This window comes from Nymphalis io, unplaced genomic scaffold (assembly GCF_905147045.1).
Source record: "Nymphalis io unplaced genomic scaffold, ilAglIoxx1.1, whole genome shotgun sequence".
NCBI classification, from domain to species: domain Eukaryota; kingdom Metazoa; phylum Arthropoda; class Insecta; order Lepidoptera; family Nymphalidae; genus Nymphalis; species Nymphalis io.
The window spans coordinates 42501-51324 of record NW_026089607.1 but is presented as its reverse complement, the minus strand read 5'-3'; the positions used below and the strand labels follow the sequence as shown (position 1 = coordinate 51324).

General features: G+C 39.1%; 2 non-coding genes across 2 annotated transcripts; both read left to right on the top strand.

The window, feature by feature from the left end:
* The first annotated feature begins 4610 nt into the window (after positions 1-4610).
* Positions 4611-6513, top strand: LOC126780818 (small subunit ribosomal RNA). The gene has a single exon (XR_007670543.1). It is a non-coding gene; the product is annotated as a small subunit ribosomal RNA (ribosomal RNA).
* A 1398-nt stretch (positions 6514-7911) lies between these two features.
* On the top strand, positions 7912-8068 carry LOC126780825 (5.8S ribosomal RNA). The gene has a single exon (XR_007670549.1). It is a non-coding gene; the product is annotated as a 5.8S ribosomal RNA (ribosomal RNA).
* Positions 8069-8824: the final 756 nt, after the last annotated feature.

Sequence of the window (8824 nt, the reverse complement as noted above, 5' to 3'; positions counted from 1 at the left end):
CAATGTCGTGGTTAGTTCGTGTTATGTATCGTTCGCCGTACGTTTAGAAAATATACAATACACGAACGTTCCGCGAAATCTCTTACATCGATAGAGTCCCTCGAGAGTCTGTATAGGGTCACGTTCGTGGTTAGTTCGTGTCATGTACGATGTCACTAAAGTATGTTATCGTCGTAAAATGTAAACTTCGATTCCACAATACACGAACGTACCGCGTTAATTTTTTCACATTTCAAAGATATTATATTATCGTTCTGTTATAGTTCAAATTTAGTGATCGAATGAAATCACTCGGATATCGTTATCGTGTTCGATTCTAATGTTATTTTAAAATATTTCAGAAAAATAAAGTATGTTATCGTCGTAAAATGTAAACTTCGATTCCACAATACACGAACGTACCGCGTTAATTTTTTCACATTTCGAAGATATTATATTATCGTTCTGTTATAGTTCAAATTTAGTGATCGAATGAAATCACTCGGATATCGTTATCGTGTTCGATTCTAATGTTATTTTAAAATATTTCAGAAAAATAAAGTATGTTATCGTCGTAAAATGTAAACTACGATTCCACAATACACGAACGTACCGCGTTAATTTTTTCACATTTGAAAGATATTTTATTATCGTTCTGTTATAGTTCAAATGCAATGATCGAATGAAATCACTCGGATATCGTTATCGTGTTCGATTCTAGTGTAATTTTAAAATATTTCAGATAAATAAAGTATGATATCGTCGTAAAATGTAAACTTCGATTCCACAATACACGAACGTACCGCGTTAATTTTTTCACATTTGAAGGATATTATATTATCTTTCTGTTATAGTTCAAATGCAATGATCGAATCTAGTGTCATTTTAAAATGTTTCAGATAAATAAAGTATGTTATCGTCGTAAAATGTAAACTTCGATTCCACAATACACGAACTTACCGCATTAATTTTTTCACATTTCGAAGATGTTATATTATCGTTCTGTTATAGTTCAAATTTAGTGATCGAATGAAATCACTCGGATATCGTTATCGTGTTCGATTCTAATGTTATTTTAAAATATTTCAGAAAAATGAAGTATGTTATCGTCGTAAAATGTAAACTTCGATTCCACAATACACGAACGTACCGCGTTATTTTTTTCACATTTCAATGATATTTTATTATCGTTCTGTTATAGTTCAAATGCAATGATCGAATCTAGTGTTATTTTAACATATTTTAGATAAATAAAGTATGTTATCGTCGTAAAATGTAAACTTCGATTCCACAATACACGAACGTACCGCGTTAATTTTTTCACATTTTGAAGATATTATATTATCGTTCTGTTATATTTCAAATGCAATGATCGAATCTAGTGTTATTTTAACATATTTTAGATAAATAAAGTATGTTATCGTCGTAAAATGTAAACTTCGATTCCACAATACACGAACGTACCGCGTTAATTTTTTCACATTTCGAAGATATTATATTATCGTTCTGTTATAGTTCAAATTTAGTGATCGAATGAAATCACTCGGATATCGTTATCGTGTTCGATTCTAATGTTATTTTAAAATATTTCAGAAAAATAAAGTATGTTATCGTCGTAAAATGTAAACTTCGATTCCACAATACACGAACGTACCGCGTTAATTTTTTCACATTTCGAAGATATTATATTATCGTTCTGTTATAGTTCAAATTTAGTGATCGAATGAAATCACTCGGATATCGTTATCGTGTTCGATTCTAATGTTATTTTAAAATATTTCAGAAAAATAAAGTATGTTATCGTCGTAAAATGTAAACTACGATTCCACAATACACGAACGTACCGCGTTAATTTTTTCACATTTGAAAGATATTTTATTATCGTTCTGTTATAGTTCAAATGCAATGATCGAATGAAATCACTCGGATATCGTTATCGTGTTCGATTCTAGTGTAATTTTAAAATATTTCAGATAAATAAAGTATGATATCGTCGTAAAATGTAAACTTCGATTCCACAATACACGAACGTACCGCGTTAATTTTTTCACATTTGAAGGATATTATATTATCTTTCTGTTATAGTTCAAATGCAATGATCGAATCTAGTGTCATTTTAAAATGTTTCAGATAAATAAAGTATGTTATCGTCGTAAAATGTAAACTTCGATTCCACAATACACGAACTTACCGCATTAATTTTTTCACATTTCGAAGATGTTATATTATCGTTCTGTTATAGTTCAAATTTAGTGATCGAATGAAATCACTCGGATATCGTTATCGTGTTCGATTCTAATGTTATTTTAAAATATTTCAGAAAAATGAAGTATGTTATCGTCGTAAAATGTAAACTTCGATTCCACAATACACGAACGTACCGCGTTATTTTTTTCACATTTCAATGATATTTTATTATCGTTCTGTTATAGTTCAAATGCAATGATCGAATCTAGTGTTATTTTAACATATTTTAGATAAATAAAGTATGTTATCGTCGTAAAATGTAAACTTCGATTCCACAATACACGAACGTACCGCGTTAATTTTTTCACATTTTAAAGATATTATATTATCGTTCTGTTATATTTCAAATGCAATGATCGAATCTAGTGTTATTTTAACATATTTTAGATAAATAAAGTATGTTATCGTCGTAAAATGTAAACTACGATTCCACAATACACGAACGTACCGCGTTAATTTTTTCACATTTGAAAGATATTTTATTATCGTTCTGTTATAGTTCAAATGCAATGATCGAATGAAATCACTCGGATATCGTTATCGTGTTCGATTCTAGTGTAATTTTAAAATATTTCAGATAAATAAAGTATGATATCGTCGTAAAATGTAAACTTCGATTCCACAATACACGAACGTACCGCGTTAATTTTTTCACATTTGAAGGATATTATATTATCTTTCTGTTATAGTTCAAATGCAATGATCGAATCTAGTGTCATTTTAAAATGTTTCAGATAAATAAAGTATGTTATCGTCGTAAAATGTAAACTTCGATTCCACAATACACGAACTTACCGCATTAATTTTTTCACATTTCAAAGATGTTATATTATCGTTCTGTTATAGTTCAAATTTAGTGATCGAATGAAATCACTCGGATATCGTTATCGTGTTCGATTCTAATGTTATTTTAAAATATTTCAGAAAAATGAAGTATGTTATCGTCGTAAAATGTAAACTTCGATTCCACAATACACGAACGTACCGCGTTATTTTTTTCACATTTCAAAGATATTTTATTATCGTTCTGTTATAGTTCAAATTTAGTGATCGAATGAAATCACTCGGATATCGTTATCGTGTTCGATTCTAATGTTATTTTAAAATATTTCAGAAAAATAAAGTATGTTATCGTCGTAAAATATAAACTTCGATTCCACAATACACGAACGTACCGCGTTAATTTTTCGGGGGTGGGGGTGGGGGGTTAGGGGGTTGGGGGGGAGTTCTTTGTTTTATTCCTTGCGACGGGGAGGGGGTTGATATTATATATAAAACATTAAATATAAAAATATTCGAAAAAAATACATCCGCCGTTATGAAGCGCCGAATGTCATATTCATCGTCCGGCATATACATAGAGTACGTTCGGTTCGAACGTCGAACGATATATATGAAAATATTATTTCGTGAGACGCGTCGCAACCGTTGAAGATAAGACTCTATCGAAAAGTTGTTTTCTTCTAGTATTGTTGTATTATATTATAATGTATTGCTGCCGCGGTCGTCGTCGTCGTAAGCTCGTCGCGGCGTTGTCGTTTTACAATAATAATATATTATACAAATAATGTGGAGAAATATACTTTTCGTTCTATAACTGTGCCGACCGACGGACGTACGTAAGTTGCTCTTTCTAAAGCGACTCCGGCGTCGTCATCGCTCCTCTCTCTACAAATTCATCGACATGATAACGTATGACGTTCTCGTGTAGATTTATTGTGGACCCCGATGTGTGGTGCGATGACGATGTCTTCGGAGATAAACGCGGCAGACGGAGTTTTTAAAAGATTCAGTACGTTCGTTTAATGCATATAGAAATGTATGCGAAACGGTCGTTCCTAAAACTCTTTATATTAACAAAAACTATCATGTACGAAAAATACATAACCCGAGTATCGGTACGAACACTCAAACACCGGGCGTCGATCCGAATGTTTCACGACACATATATCCGTTGAACAATAACATACGTGCACATCGTGTACGGAAGTGTTTCTAAAATGAACGATCTCGTTTCGAATATTCATATTCGTGACCGTCGAGTGTCATCTTAGAAGACGAATCGTCGTCGTCGTCGTCGTGCTCTTCTCGGGCTACTTCGATGTCGTCGGTTATTTATAATTATTTATTATGATAATGAATGAAAAAAGTCAACCGTAAGAGTCTATCGCGTCTAACGCGATCGAATCGATACGGTACGACGAACCTCGTTTCGAAGCGACGACGAACGAAGACAACGTCGTCGTCGTCGTCGTCGTCGTCGTCGTCGTCGTTGCTAGAAACGAGAATCGAGTTAAATGAGAGAAACTTACGGCGAAGGTGTCGCGTTCGCGCAAGCACGCACGGACGTGTCGTCGTCGTCGTCGAGAATAATCTATGTTAGCTCCCTGGTTGATCCTGCCAGTAGTTATATGCTTGTCTCAAAGATTAAGCCATGCATGTCTCAGTGCAAGCCGTATTAAGGCGATACCGCGAATGGCTCAATATATCAGTTTTGGTTCCTTAGATCTTACTCAGTTACTTGGATAACTGTGGTAATTCTAGAGCTAATACATGCAATCAGAACTCTGACCAGTGATGGGATGAGTGCTTTTATTAGATCAAAACCAATCGACGGAGGGCGTCTCGTCCGAAGTCGTTAATTTTGATGAATCTGGATAACTTTTGCCGATCGCATGGTCCAGTACCGGCGACGCATCTTTCAAATGTCTGCCTTATCAACTTTCGATGGTAGTTTCTGCGACTACCATGGTTGTCACGGGTAACGGGGAATCAGGGTTCGATTCCGGAGAGGGAGCCTGAGAAACGGCTACCACATCCAAGGAAGGCAGCAGGCGCGCAAATTACCCACTCCCGGCACGGGGAGGTAGTGACGAAAAATAACGATACGGGACTCTTTCGAGGCCTCGTAATCGGAATGAGTACACTTTAAATATTTTAACGAGGAACAATTGGAGGGCAAGTCTGGTGCCAGCAGCCGCGGTAATTCCAGCTCCAATAGCGTATACTAAAATTGTTGCGGTTAAAAAGCTCGTAGTTGCATTTGTGCGCCGCGCTGTCGGTGCACCGCATCCGCGGTGATACTGACACGTTTGCGGAGCATATCGTCGGTGAGCCGGCGGTAAAACGCCGGTTCAATATCAAAATCCTATCGCGGTGCTCTTCGGTGAGTGTCGAGGTGGGCCGACAATTTTACTTTGAACAAATTAGAGTGCTCAAAGCGGGCTCAAAATGCCGCTTGAATATTTCGTGCATGGAATAATAGAATATGATCTCGGTTCTATTTTGTTGGTTTTCAGAACTCCGAGGTAATGATTAATAGGGATAACTGGGGGCATTCGTATTGCGACGTTAGAGGTGAAATTCTTGGATCGTCGCAAGACGAACATCAGCGAAAGCATTTGCCAAAGGTGTTTTCATCAATCAAGAACGAAAGTTAGAGGTTCGAAGGCGATTAGATACCGCCCTAGTTCTAACCGTAAATATGTCATCTAGCGATCCGCCGACGTTACTACAATGGCTCGGCGGGCAGCTTCCGGGAAACCAAAGATTTTGGACTCCGGGGGGAGTATGGTTGCAAAGCTGAAACTTAAAGGAATTGACGGAAGGGCACCACCAGGAGTGGAGCCTGCGGCTTAATTTGACTCAACACGGGAAATCTCACCAGGCCCGGACACCGGAAGGATTGACAGATTAATAGCTCTTTCTTGATTCGGTGGGTGGTGGTGCATGGCCGTTCTTAGTTGGTGGAGCGATTTGTCTGGTTAATTCCGGTAACGAACGAGACTCTAGCCTGCTAAATAGGCGTCGTCATTTAGGTGTGCCCGATTTCGGTCGAGCAACTCACTGGCGGCGTATTAAAATTCTTCTTAGAGGGACCGGCGGCTTCGAGCCGCACGAGATTGAGCAATAACAGGTCTGTGATGCCCTTAGATGTCCTGGGCCGCACGCGCGCTACACTGAAGGAATCAGCATGTTCTCCCTGGCCTAGAGGCCCGGGCAACCCGTTGAAACTCCTTCGTGCTGGGGATTGGGGTTTGCAATTATCCCCCATAAACGAGGAATTCCTAGTAAGCGCGAGTCATAAGCTCGCGTTGATTACGTCCCTGCCCTTTGTACACACCGCCCGTCGCTACTACCGATTGAATGATTTAGTGAGGTCTTCGGACCGACACGCGGTGGCTTCACGGCCGTCGGCGTTGCTGGGAAGTTGACCAAACTTGATCATTTAGAGGAAGTAAAAGGCGTAACAAGGTTTCCGTAGGGGAACCTGCGGAAGGATCATTAACGTACGTTTATCTATCTCGAATTCTGTTTCGTCTCTGTGCGGATCGAGCTCTTCTCTGTATACGAGCGAGATAAATAGTGCAGCACGAAAGAGCAATGAGAGTGCCGATATACGACGATATAATAAAACAATAACAATAACAACAACCAAAAAGAATCATAATACGAAAAAATGCGAATTCGATCGGTGGATCGCATTATCGTTTCTCCGACGACGACGACGACTACGTCGTCTTCGTCTAGGCGTTCGTTGATATACGAGTCGTCATCGCCTTCGACGTTAGTATCATCACGTATGAAAATAACGATATTCGCAAAAAAATATATAAATACATTACGTATCGCTGAAGCGTCGTCATCGAATCGATATACGTATATATATTAAAACGTAGTATTATAAAAAGAGATACGAATATAACGATCGTCGTAAGACGTATGTAATCGTGCACTTTCAATTCGAATGTGGACGTCGTATGTACGCGGCGAACGTAACTAGCGAGAACGCTAGCTAACGAACATCGAAGTTGCACGCGTGCAGTCTTCACTCGTCGTTACCGTAGTCGTCTTCGTTATACCTGTGTACGTAGACCGGCAAGAATCCGCGCCGCGAGTCACATGTATAATATATATACGACACTGTATACGTTTCGAGTTCAAGACTCTCGTCGCTCTTCGTTTTCGTCTTTCGTTCTTCGTCTACGTCTACGTCTACGTCTACGTTACGCGTCGTCGTCTCCGTTCGATTACGAGTCTCGTCATCGTTTACATCGATCGGTCGTTATGTGAGTGTCGATTTGAATTCGTTTTTGAATTTAATATGATATCGATCCGTGGTGACGTCGATGTGTTTTCGTGTTTTGTGTTTTATGCGTTATATCATATTTTCATAGAGGCCTCGTGCTTTCGATCGATACGTGCGATGATGCGTTTCACACGCTCTCCTAGACGATGATACGATGATCGACGATCAGTCAGTCAGTCGATCGGTCAGTCGGCGGGGATACGAGAAGCGTCCGCTGAAAGTTTCGTTTGTTTTTTTCGTAAAATGAAATAAAAGAAAATGCGGTTCGGCGTTCGTATGTCGTTCGGATGCGAGACGACGACTCCGAATATAATAAAAACGGGGTCGTTCAACGCGTCCCTTCTGATGTTTCGACGTCGGTTTCTCGAGGAAAGCACGATGTTGTCGTCTTTCGATAGCGCATCGTCATCTTCAAATAACGTATATTTTTTTTTAATTTTTTTTTTTTAATATTTTTTTTTTTTTTAATTTTTATTTATATACTGAAAAGAAATAAAAAAAGAAAAAAAAAAAAAAATTTAAACAAACTAATATCACGGGCGTGTATAGAATCGCTTCAGTGATCGTAGAAACTAATCATCATGAAAATAAACAATTACCCTGGACGGTGGATCACTTGGCTCGCGGGTCGATGAAGAACGCAGTTAACTGCGCGTCATAGTGTGAACTGCAGGACACATTTGAACATCGACATTTCGAACGCACATTGCGGTCCGTGGAGAAACATCCAGGACCACTCCTGTCTGAGGGCCGGCTGTATAAAAATATATACCACACTGTTCAATGTTTAATGTGTATATAGTTTTTCGTAATGTTAAACTTTTATACGTTATTCTCGAACACATGACGGTATCCGTTTTAGAGTTCGTTCGTATTCGTATTCGTATACGAACCGACTCTCTCTCGGTCCGTTCAAATATTTCAATACGACGTGTATGTATGTTTATGTACCATGCGTGTTCGTGTATATTACAAAATTTTTGTATTTATATACGGTTCGTGTGTACGTTTACGTCACGGAGTTTCGTTATGCGCGATGTGTGAGAGACCGAGAGCGTCGCTCGCTCTACCGATTCGTACGTCTACGTCGTCTACGTCGTCTACGTCGTCGTCGTCGTCGTCTTCGTCGATCGGTCTAGTCGAGAGCGCGCCCCCATCTCCGACCTTTCGATCGTCGTTCTATCGTTCGATCAAAGAGGGTAATCGGATATATGAGGGCCGATCTCTTCTAGTCTAGTGAGAGAGCGAGAGTTCGTACGTTTCTCGTTATCGAACATCGATCGAACGTATATCGATAAAACAGCTCCGTTTTCGTTACGACGTATACACATAAAGCGCGCATTGCGTACGTGATGACATGTAAACGTCGTATTCGTTTTCGAGGCGTGTCGTTTCGTGTCGCGTCGCGTCGTGTCGTCTCTCGTGTCTGTGTTATCATTATATACACAGACGGCGGGGTGGCGAACGAACGAACGAACGCGCGCACGTGCGTGCACGCGCGATAACGAA